Raw genomic sequence first — 12,357 nt, forward strand, 5'->3', positions numbered from 1 at the left:
TCGTTTTGTGCAAATCTGCCAATTTGTCTGAACAGAGGATATATATGTTCGTGCACACATTCTGCCTTTGACAGTTAACCACAAAAAAATGGGTATGGTTTTTTTTGGAATTGTGAGCGCTCATGAAAATGTGAATTGCAAACTTCACAGCAAAGTCCTGCCTACTATCACTTTAAGACATACTTGCCTACTCTCCCGAAAATTCCGGAAGGCTAACGAATTTCGGGGAGTCCTCCCGGACTCCTGGAAAAGTGGGCAATCCTCCCAGATCCTAAAAAATGCCAAAATTCACAGCATTGAATATCGGGAGGGGGGGGGGGGAAGACTTAATCGCAAATCGTGTAATGACACGATTTGTGATTAAGCACCCCCCGCTATTCAATACCGTGAATTTTATCATTTTATAGTGGGAGAGGAGCGATGGTGACGCAAGGACGTCCCCTCCTACCCTTGTCACATGACCTGTCCTCTAGGATCTCCTGGAGGAAAGAGTCACAAAGTTGGCAAGAATGATTTTGTATATAACCCCATTGCTGCTTTGTTCTAGTGCTCTCTGTGGGTTCGGTTTACACCATTGTGCAGTTTACTAATAAAATACTTCCTGCTAAAGTCTTGTTGGCTTTATGTATCCTTGAATTGTTGTTAAAAGTTAGCTTAGGCCTTTTAAGCAAACTTTGGTCACTGATAACCAAACTAAGCAGAGGCTTCTACATCAATTAAATGTATTTAGAATATATCGTTATTTTGTAGTTCTACTCTTTTTCTAATAAACTGAGGTCCTAAACTACGATAAAGGTAAACTAAGAAAATGTAATAGTGCTGCATGTGTGAATTCCAGTGAACACACAAATCTGTGAATTAGCAGCTACACCACTTTGTGAGTGACAGTAATCTCACTCCATGATGGTGCTAAATCTGCAGCTAACCACAGGATGTAATGGCATACCATGTCTGTATTGCACAAGGAACACATCCTTTAAGGCGTCTGCCTTAATCATCATAAATTCATTGCTTTTTGGCATTTGAGTTCAAGAGTTTCAATAGTTTTCTTACAATTTAGATAGTGTGTAAGTGTAAGGAACCTTATTCGGACATGTTAAACCGAAATGTTTTTCTGTCTATGGAATTTCATAGCTTTTTGCAAAGTTAAAATATATATGAGATCAAACTCAGAAATATGATTGTAAAAATTTACAGCAGATAAGAATTACTTTGCCCATCTAGTTTAAATTGCTCTATTATATTAATATCTACCACCTCTGTTGGATGCTTATCCCACCTAACCACTACTATTTTGGTAAAGTCATTTTTCCTCAAAGTTCCTCTAAACTGAACACCCTCTATTAAAAAAAAGACGTTCACAGTATTGAATATTGGGGGGGACTTAATCGCAAATCGCATCATTAAGCCCCCCCGCTATTCAATTCCGTGAATTTCGTCATTTTATGGTGGGGAAGGAGCGATGGTGACGCAAGGACGTCACCGTGCCTCCTCCTACCCCTGTCACATGACCTGTCCTCTAAGATCTCCTGGAGGACAGTCACAAAGTTCACAAGAATGATTTTTTTGTATATACCCATAAAATACTTCCTGCTAAAGTCTTGTTGGCTTTATGTATTCTTGAATTGTTGTTAAAAGGTAGCTTAAGCCTTTTAAGGTAATCTAATGGCAATGGTGAATGCGCATGTCTTTTTCTCACACATACCCCATTACCCACCAGCTTTGTGATCGCATGCACACATTCAACCGCCAAGTGCACCAGCCTTTTCTCACGTCACCGCCTGTGTACTATTCTCTCTGTCACTTGACACTCCATTCTTATTTTCACATACAACCTCCCTTTACATGCTACCAAATATGCCCAAAAGTATTTCTGCCATGTGCCATCCCATATGCCCACAATCTTTTGTCTCACATGCTACACTGTCTAATGTCAGAAAAACACAACAAATAGGTATACCTACGCCGGCAGAATAGGAGCAACCCTCTATTTACCAGCACACAAAGATTCACTGGTGCAGTATCCTTCTCCCACCTTGTTGGAGACCCTTATGCAACTCGCCATTAAAATTGACAGGAGAATTAAAGAGAGGAAGACAGAGAGAAAAAGACATCTTCCTTTTCATCTGCATATATTCCTGTTCCTATGGATATTGTGGAACCCATGCAGGTAGGGGCATATCGCCTCTCTCCTGAGGAAAGAGACAGAAGGCGATCTCAAGGTCTTTGACTCTATTGTGGTACCAAAGGTTACTTCTCCCGCTCTTGTCCTAACAAACCGGGAAAAGAGCATGCCTAGGGAACGTGGGGAATGGTTCACCTCGGTCTGCAGATTGTTTCCCCAAATAATGCTGTCCTGATTCCCGCACAAGTCACTTTCGGTGCCTATTCCATGGCTCTGTCGGCTTTCATTGCCCGCTCTGCTGGAATTCCGACAGTGAAGCTCAAGTCTGCTATTACCGTCTGTGGCTTAGATGGGAGTCCACTGTCTGGTGGCAAGATAATCTGGGAGACCCCGATGCTGCAATTGAACATTGGAGCTCTCCATTCAGAGTCTTTGACCTTCTTCCTTATCGATTGCCCGTCTGTTCCCTTGATCCATGGCTTTCCTGTCATAACCCTAATGTGGTTTGGGGAAAAGGAGAAATTATCCAGTGGAGCTCTTATTGTACACAGTCTTGCTTAATCTTACCTCTTCCAATTCTGCAATCAATTCCTGAGCAGCTTCCTTCACAATATCATGAGTTCTGGGATGTGTTCTCTAAAAAGGCTGCTGACGCTTTACCTCCTCATCGTGACTTTGACTGTGCCATTGAGCTTATTCCTGGTTCCAAATTACCTAAGGGACGCTTATATTCTTTTTCTGGTCTGGAGACCAAATCCATGGAGGATTATATTGACGAGAATTTAGAGAAAGAATTTATCAGGCCATCTAAATCTCCAGTGGGAGCTGGATGCTTCTTCATATCCAAAAAAGATGGTGGACTAAGACCCTGTATCGACTATAAAGGACTAAATCTCATTACAGTCAAGAACACCTATCCCCTTCCCCTCATCTCAGTATTATTCGATCAATTAAGAGGCGATACAGTCTTCACTAAAATCGATCTCTGTGGAGGGTATAACCTCATCCGTATCAAAGAAGGAGATGAATGGAAGACGGCGTTCAATACGCACTCTGGCCACTATGAATATCTGGTCATGCCATTTGGTCTTAGCAATGCAACTGCAGTGTTTCAAGACTTGATTAACGAAGTTCTTCGTAAATTCCTTGACCACTTTGTGGTTGTTTATTTAGACGATATCCTCATATACTCTAAGTCATTATCTATACATCGGGGTCACGTCAAGCAGGTTCTACAGAAACTACGGGAACACCACCTTTACGCCAAACTAAAAATATGTGAGTTTGAGGTACAGAAGGTATCATTCCTGGGATATGTAATGTCTTCTGCTGGGTTCTCCATGGATCCAACCAAGGTCCAAGCTATCCTGGATTGGTACAACCTAACAATCTCAAGGCGGTGCAGAGGTTCTTGGGCTTCGCCAATTATTATAGAAGATTCAATCGTGGCTTGCTGATATTGTGGCTCCTATTGTCACCCTGACCCGCAAAGGAATGGATCCAACTAACTGATCACCCCAAGCAGTAACCACGTTTGAAACCTTGAAGAAAGCCTTTGTATCTGCTCAGGTCCTTAGACACCCAGATCCTGAAATACCTTTGTTCTAGAGGTCGATGCCTCTGACGTCGGTGCTGGTGCTATCTTATCTCAGAAGGACCCTCATACTCACCGCCTACATTTATGTGCCTATTTTTCCCGTAAGTTCTCCTCAGCAGAATTATGATGTGGGCAATCGGGAACTATTGGCAATCAAATGGGCCTTTAAGGAGTGGTGACATTGGCTGGAAGGTGCTACACTTCTAATCTCCGTTATAACGGACTATAAGAATTTACAATACATACAGTCGGTCAAACGCCTGAACCCCAGACAAGCACGCTGGTCGCTTTTCTTCACCCGCTTCAATTTTGTGATCACCTACCGACTAGGTTCTATAAATGTCCGGGCAAATGCTCTATCTAGAAGCTTCTTGGCACATCATGTTCCAGTCATAGATCCTATGCCTATCATTCCCTCCTCCATAATCCATGCTGGGTTAACTCAAGACCTGAGCACCATGCTTCGCAGTTTTCAAAGATTAGCTCCTGATAGTACCCCGGACGGATGTTTATTTGTTCCAGTCCACTTAAGGAAGGTGGTCAGTATAACAATAAGACTGCTGGACATCCTGGAATCCATAAATCTTTGGAAATCCTCTCCCATACTGTATGGTGGCCATCATTATCTGCTGACGTCAAAAGTTATGTCCTCTCTTGCGAGAATTGTGCCAGGAATAAAGTCCCCAGGAATCGTCCTGTAGGCCAGTTGGTACCATTGCCCATTCCTGAAAAACCCTGGACACTTGTCAATGGACTTTATAGTCGATCTGCCACTCTCTGCAGGACACAACACCATATGGGTGGTAGTAGACCGGCTCAGCAAAATGTCACACTTCATACCGCTACCCAGGCTCCCTAGTGCTCGAGATTTGGCTATCCTGTTCATCCAGCATATATTCTGTCTCCATGGACTTCCTATTGATATCGTTTCTGATCGTGGTTCCCAATTCATAGCACAATTCTGGAAATCCTTTTGTACCCTTCTTGGAATCAAGATCAGTCTTTCGTCTGCATACCACCCTCAGTCTAATGGGCAAACTGAAAGGGTTAACCAGTCTTTAGAGCAGTTTTTACGATGTTACACTTCAGAATTTCATGACAATTGGTCCTCCTTGTTACCCTGGGGATAAGCCCCTCTAGCTACTCCCTGATTAAATATCTTATCTTATATTCTAACAGTCATACAATATATCACCTCTATTCTGTCAGGAAACCGCTCCTGAACCCTTTTATCAGTCATAAACTGCACTCTGCGCACTTGTGACTTGGAAGCTTACTGTAAGGGAACACACAGGATTCCAGTCCCAAATCTAACACTCACCTCTTTCTCTAAGGCTACAGATTTCGCTGATCCCATCCCAACACAAACGCAGGCTTCACACCTCTCAACAACTGCCACCAGCTATGAATAAGGCCCGTAGCAAGCCTATGACTTAAATCACCCAATTGCACACACTCTGTGCACTGGTAGCTAAATAGTTAACTCTTCTCACTCTGGTATCTAAAGAATTAATCCAGCCAAGCAATCTGTCTCTCCTAAACAGGCAATGGATTCGTTTAGAGCAAAAAGGACAGAACTATTACATTTTAGATTTAATATACAAAAAGTACAATGCTTAGAGATAATAAAAACAATTAGATAAAGATTTGACATACAAATAAAAAATTGCAAACAGTTATAAAAACAAATGGGATGAAAGTACAGAGCATTACTTACAAATAATAATCTGTATGCCTGGGGCAGGCAGAAAAGATGGAGAGTCCTTTAATTAGATTGATCCCCCAGAAACTGACGTTTTTTTTCCTTCAGAACACAGGTTTTTAAGCAACATGAAATGGGATGGTCTTCACAGGGGCAGCGTTTAATGCTAATCAGGGGTTGAATCCTGGGACTCTTTTTCAAACCAAATTTACATGTTGCCTGATTTACTAACCAATTCTACCATGTGATATATTTTTTCTAGACAGCGTTACATCAATCCAATTTTATCATTAATAAATCCCCTATGACTTTGTCCATCTTTTGATATCAAACACGCCTAAGTACAGTGCATTCGCAGAACTTACACTCCTTTTCTTCATTTCTCTGTGGGGCAAAATTCTTAATTTAACATATGAGCTGCCCTTCATCATGCTATTGAGGAATATGTGGTCGATCACTACGATCACTACATTTATTGATTTTAAGTGGCATATTTTAAAACTGAATTATTTTTGTCTATACAGTATTACATATAGTCTATATCAGCACATGGCCTCATTGAGCCAGACCTCACCCTGGGAGTCCTTTGAACTACCCCCCCAGGTGACACTTCTATTTATTCACACTGAGATGTGCAAAGCCATCCAATAAATCTACGTCAGACTCTCTGACTGCAAATCTTACACGTTAACTTATCAATCGATTCATTTGATATCACCTATTTACACTGCAGTTATGAATTATCCCTTATAAATAACTGCAAGCTCTCTATGTTCACGACACCTTCCCTTTTTAAGAGATGGCATGGGGATTGACTGACAGGTCATTGACCGAGCCATCTCCCACAGATTCCCCCTGGCGAGATAACCCATCTGCGTTCCCGTGCTCACTCCCCTTCTTGTGCTGAATAGTGAAATCATATTGCTGTAGGGTGAGGCTCCATCTCAGTAATTTTCCGTTATCACCTGCCACCCTATGTAACCAGCTAAGATGGTTGTGATCGGTTACTACTGTAAAGTTCCGCCCATACAGGTAGGGTTGTAACTTCTGTAGGGCCCAAACAATGGCTAGGCATTCATTTTCTACAGTGGCATAGGCTACCTCTCTTGGCAGAAGCTTCTGACTCAAATACATAACTGGATGCTCCTCCCCCTGGGAATTAACCTGGCTGAGTACTGCACCTAGGCCTAAGGTGCTCGCATCCGTCTGCACCACAAACCTTCCCAAGGAGCCTGGAGTTTATTCTGTGTCTGAGGAACACTGTGTAAACTGTGTAAAAATGATACACCCAATTGGGCAGGAACCTAAATCCCACACCTTTTGACCCACTTCATACACTCTTTCCCTGACATTGTGGTCATACCACTGCTTCTGGCTTGCTTGGGCCTGCATCATGTTCTCATGTACCAATCCTGCCAAAGTATGCATCTTGTCTCTGAGCCTCATGACATAATCAACAACTGAGACCTCTGGAGTAACCAGTTCTCACTCCCAGGATTCTCTTATCAGATCTAGGGGCCCCCGTACCCTTCTTCCATACATTAGCTCAAAGGGTGAAAAACCTGTGGATGCCTGTGGTATCTCTCGGTAAGCAAATAGCAGGTGCGGGAGGTAGCGCTCCTAGTCCCTTCCCTGGGACTCGACCAGCATTTTGAGCATCTGTGTTAAGGTCCCATTAAAATGCTCACACAGGCCATTAGTCTGTGGGTGATAGGGACTAGCTACGATATGTTGCACCTGCATTTTCTTACAGAGACACTGCATCAAGTTGGACATGAACTGGGTCCCTTGATCTGTAAGCATTTCCCTGGGAAACCCTACACGAGAAAATATAGCTAACAGGGCATCTGCCACTTTATCTGCCCTAATGGAGGATAAGGCTACAGCTTCCGGGTACCGGGTAGTGTAATCTACCACCGTTAGGATGAAACGCTTCCCAGTGCTGCTTGGTATGGCCAAAGGCCCAATAATATCCACAGCAACTCTCTGGAAGGGTTCATCAATTACAGGCAAAGGTATTAACGGGGCCTTGTTGATATGTCCAGTCTTGCCCACCCTTTGACAGGTCAGACAAGAACGGCAGTAATTAGCTACATCTGCGCCCATGCGAGGCCAGTAAAAGTTGTGTGCTAACCTGGCTTTTGTTTTCACTACCCCTAAATGTCCAGCTAGGGGAATCTCATGAGCAACCCTCAGCTCCCTGAACTGACAAGGTATGATAAGCTGCCGTTCTCCTAACCAGACCTGCTGGGGGTCAGTATGAATGGTTTCCCTGTACAACCTCCCTTGATCTCAAAACACCCTTTCTTTGTCCGAATCCTCAGGTGTTTTGTCTGCAAGACTCCTCAGGTTCTCTAAGCCGAGATCAGTGTGTAAGGCCGCCTGGAACTCCTGACTCTGAGTTTCTATGTGGGAGGGTAAAGTAACATAGGTTCTGGGCCCCTCAGCTACTCCATTTGTGTTCCCTGACCATTCTTTAAAAGAGGGTGAACTAGTAGGCAACCCCCCTCCCTCTACATACAACTCAGGTGAATGTTCATAACTCTGACTGAGGTCTGGGTGCTGAGCATTCTGACTACGGGTTACAGCGGCAATGTACGGACTACTCCCACCCAGTTCCTACCATTGATCATGTGTATGTGCCTCCCCCACTGCCCGATTCCTATCTGCAATAGTGTCAAGCATCAAAGTGGTAGAAACACGGTCCCCTGTCCCTACCTCAGAACATGATGTGGGTAGAGAAACACGGTTAGATTCTAACACAGTAACAGTTCTGGCACTAAAATCATTACAACATTTCTCTAGCATTTCTAGGTTCAAAATTATAACAGACTTCTGCAGCATTGTCACAAGATTGTATCATATCACTGGTTTCAACATTGTTACATACTACCTTAGATGAGTCACACATTTCCGGGTTATCATTGACAGGAACATATTGTGATATCAAGCGCCCCAGATCAGTGCCCAATAAAACATTGGTGGGAATATCGTCATACACTCCCACCTACTTCATCCGCCTCCCCGCTCCCCAATCCAAGTACACTCCTGCCATGGGAACAGCAGGGCTGACACCTCCAATTCCTTTGACAGTCCGGGTTTTCCCTGGAATCAGATCCTCATAAGTCACCAGTTCTGAACGTACCAATTTCATTTCAGCACCAGTGTCCCTCAATCCTAGCGTGACAGTGTTACCGACAGTAACCGCCTGTAAATTGTCATTGCATTTTGGGTCCTCCCTGGCCACAAATAAAACAGCTGGAGCTGGAGCTGGGCCAGGAGGCTTTGACGTGGAGGTAGACTTCTTTTTGTCCGGGCAGGAGATACTAACATGTCCCACCTTGTTGCACACAAAACACCTGCAGGTGTCTCCCAAAACAGGCTTTGCCCCAACCCTCCCAAACGATGAAGAAACAGTGGGTGATGGTGTTGAGGGGGGTGGCGTTGATCCTCCTGGCCGTCCCCCTTTCCAGGCTGACTGCCCTGGCACAAAAGTCCCTCACTTAGCTGCAGGTGCCCGGGTTACAGTATACTTGTCAGCCAGTCTAGCTGCTTCCACAGATGAGGTAGGGTCCCGATCCACTACAAATTCTTCACATCAGCTGGGCACAAAGTAAGAAACCGCTCTTGGATCATTAAATCTTTCAGAGCATCAAAGGTGGTGATCTTTTACCCTTCAATCCACTGTTTGAAAGAAGTAGACAGTTGCTCCACAAGTCCTGAATAAGTGTCAGAGGCACTGCGTCTTAAATCTCGGAATTTCTGCCTATGCGCCTCTGGCGTGATATTAAAATGCTGCAACAGGGCACTTTTGATTGCCTCATAATCTCTGTCCATCTCAGGTGGAAGATCTGCAAACGCCTCTAAGGCTTTCCCTCGCAAACCAGGGGTTAAATACTGTGCCTACTGACCTTTAGCTAGTCCATACTGTCGGCACGTCTTTTCAAATCCTCGCAAAATAGCATCAAAATCCCCGTCTTTTTCCAATACAGGGAAATTCTCTGGACGGTGTCTGCTGATACCAGCCTCTCTGGCTTCTGGCTGGCGTATGAGCTTGGCAAGCTCCAGCTCATATCTCCTCTCCGCCTCTCGCTCGGCAGCTTCTCTTTTTGCCTGGTGCTCTGCTTGGCGCTCTGCTGCCTCCATAGCAGCTCATCTCTCTGCTGCCTCCATAGCAGCGCATCTCTCTGCTGCCTCCATAGCAGAACACCATGTCTGGGGTGGGGCCTGGCCCACGACTGTACGGCTGCGGCAGAGTGAGGGGCATACTCTGCATCTTCCATCCTCAGCCTACATATGTCGGGTTAGGATCCAATGTTTCTACCCAGGGCAGCCTTGTTTATGCCACCGTTCTGGGTCTTTTCGTCACATTAGCAATAATCGTACGGAATTGAAGTGTTCTCTGTGTCAGGGGCTAGGGCACACTGCAAGGGATTGTACTGCAATGAAGTTCAACCTTTGTGGTGAGGATGATCACCCATATAGTAGATGCCCACTGACGGAGCATAATAAAAAGTTTCTTCATTTGTGGTTCCCACTGTGACCCCCTCAGTAGTGAGCCCTGTGGTTAAAGAAGGAATAGTCTTGCAACAAAGCATGGAGGGTACTCTGGAGTGTGTGAGGGAGGAGGCTGTGCGAGGCAGATCTCAGAATAAGGCACATGCCTCTCCTGACCACATCTCAGAGTCCGAAATGGAGATGGAGAATGAGGAATGGACCCTAGTGGGCAAAAATAAAAGGAGAAAGCAGGTGTCCAGCAAATCAGGGGACATTGTGGTTATAAATCGGTTTCTGGTTATTTCCAGTGAAGAGGAGGAAGAGGGAGAGGTGGCTAGGGACATAGAAGGTGATTTGAAACTTAGGCCTAAGCATCAAAAGAAAAAGGTGAAGAAGTTACCTAGGAACCCCCCTCAGTTACAGGTGGAGGAACTCCCTGTTGGTGTAGGGGTTGGGTTAGTGGTAGGAGGAAGCAAGGGGAAGAGGCATCCAGATTACTCAGTGGTCTCTTCGACATCTAGGATGGATCCTATTCTTGGAGTTGCTCCAGTTCCCTTGACCCTTAACACTATATTGCTTCGGGAAGTACCCACTCATGTAGAGACTCCAGAGGTTAATACTCATTCAGGCATTTCCTTGTGTACAATTGCTGTTCTTAAGCCCCTTAAGGCCTCTACTAAACAGGTAGTCATTACTAAATCCATCCCCCCTGATAAGGAACAGTGTGATGGTGGGCCAGGTATGGTTGACATCTCCAAAAAGAGTGTTGAAGGGAGTACTCAGGTTTCAAAGCCTCCTTCAAAGGAGTCAAGGAAAGAGCTAGTCTCCTCTGTGGGACATAGCCAAAATAAGTAAAGTGGCGCTAAATGGGCCTACTTCTATAACCTAGAATGATGGCTTCCCAACCTATTAGATTTGCCACCATTAATGTGGCATCTATAATGTCCGAATGAGCTCGCTACATGGCCTATAGTTTTTCGACACGCTTGAGGTCGATTTTTTTATTTTTGCAAGAGACTAGGGTAAGTCGATTGTCGGACCTCCACAAAGCCAAGCGTGAGTGGAGGCGGGGTCCCTCCTATTGGTCTCTTGCGGCCGAGCCGTACGGTGGGGTGGCGGTACTTTTTACCGGGATGGTAAACATTCAGCGGGTTATAGAACTTGAAGTAGGTAGATGTATGATTCTGGATGTCACTCTGAAGGGGTGCAACTTCAGGTTAATTAACATCTATGCCAGTCCGCAATCTAAGTGGGACAGGAAGTGCCTTTTCAGAGTGATACAGCCTTACCTTTTTAAAGCCCAGCAGGTAGTTTTTGGAGGTGATTTCAACACCATTATTAGGCCCAAAGACGGGAAGCATCTAATTCTACGCGGGCCTACGATTCCCTTTTTCTAGTTAGCATGTTTAGACAGGCAGGTCTGGTGGATGTGCACGTTCACCATACCCCAGACTTCAGGGTTTCACCTTTTTTTAGAGGTAGGGGTAGGTCTAGGATAGACAGGGTTTTTTTTTCGTTTTTTAAACCAAAAATGTTTATTAACGGTCACATAGGGTATACAATACAATACAGAGACATCTTATATCGTACAGGATACAATCAGTATGTCAGAATCTATTAAATAATAAACAAGAAGGACCAGTATATTTTTATATTTTAAAAGAAGAATAAGAAGAGAAAGGAAAGAGCAGGAGAGAGAGAGAGAGAAAAATGATACAGAGATAGGTAGAGAGGAGTAGAGGGGGTGATGCAGCAGAAGTCACCCCGAGATTAGATGCAACGAGAAAAGAAGGGGAAGGGTTGGGAATGGGAGGGGAATATGACTAAATGAAGGGGGAGCAGTATTGGAAGTAAGACATCCAGGGGTCCCAGACCTTGTTAAAGGATTTGGCGGAGTTCTGTATAATGCTAGTCATATACTCCATTCGTTGAGTTTGCCAAATCCTATTAATCACAGCAGTAAGTGAAGAGGGGGGGGGAGGCCTGTTTCCATTCAATGGCAATTTGACATGTGGCCACAGAAATTATGTGGCGAGCATGTTTATTTTGGTGTCTAGTGGCCATGGGGAACCAGAGGGGTAAAAGGAAGAATTTTGGGTCGAGGGGTAAGGGGGTTTGGATTACCGTTTCTATCAGAGATTTAATTTTCCGCCAGAAGGCGATAAGTTTCGGACAATCCCACCATATGTGTAAGAAGAAGCCTGCGCCAGAGCATAAACGCCAACATCTGTCAGAGGAATCAGGCAGTATCTTTTGAAAACGTGTAGGTACATAGTACCACCGGAAGAGTTGTATACGTTTCCTTTTATTCTGACACAAATTGAGCTGTAGGCAGCATTGTCTCGAATTTCCAACCACTCCTCAGTATCCAGTAGTGAGCCCAAGTCATGTTCCCATGCCAACTCATGGGGATCTCGAGGAGTAGAGGGAGAGATT

The 12,357-nt window shown here is 44.6% G+C and overlaps 1 protein-coding gene across 1 annotated transcript in view; it reads left to right on the plus strand.

The window, feature by feature from the left end:
• LOC142148988 (semaphorin-6B-like) overlaps positions 1-12,357 on the plus strand; it is a 527,730-nt gene that overhangs the window by 229,883 nt on the left and 285,490 nt on the right. The window lies entirely within an intron of this gene.

This window comes from Mixophyes fleayi, chromosome 1 (genome assembly GCF_038048845.1).
Source record: "Mixophyes fleayi isolate aMixFle1 chromosome 1, aMixFle1.hap1, whole genome shotgun sequence".
Taxonomy (NCBI): domain Eukaryota; kingdom Metazoa; phylum Chordata; class Amphibia; order Anura; family Limnodynastidae; genus Mixophyes; species Mixophyes fleayi.